This window comes from Mycetomoellerius zeteki, unplaced genomic scaffold (assembly GCF_001594055.1).
Source record: "Mycetomoellerius zeteki isolate Tzet28-1 unplaced genomic scaffold, Tzet1.0 scaffold149, whole genome shotgun sequence".
In the NCBI taxonomy this organism is placed as follows: domain Eukaryota; kingdom Metazoa; phylum Arthropoda; class Insecta; order Hymenoptera; family Formicidae; genus Mycetomoellerius; species Mycetomoellerius zeteki.
In genome coordinates, this window is record NW_017256436.1 from 369,550 (window position 1) to 369,851 (window position 302).

The window sequence follows — 302 nt, forward strand, 5'->3', positions numbered from 1 at the left end:
CCTACTGTGTCAGTTTTGGAGCCCATTTTGTTAGACGCTCATTTTTGCTTACCTTACGAAAAAATTAATTATTGCAAAATTGCAAACAGTATTATACAAACTGCTTATACTATCTGATAGACACTTTTCAGTGTGTATTTACGTTTTTAAAGTTTTATTTTCACCTTTTGTTTAAGAAATATTGGCTACGTTCCGTTTCATGCATGATGTACATAATGCATCATTTATCCTTGTTTAACATTCGGTGAATAAAAAGGATAAAAGATGCATCATGCGCATCATGTGTGAAACGGAACGCAGCC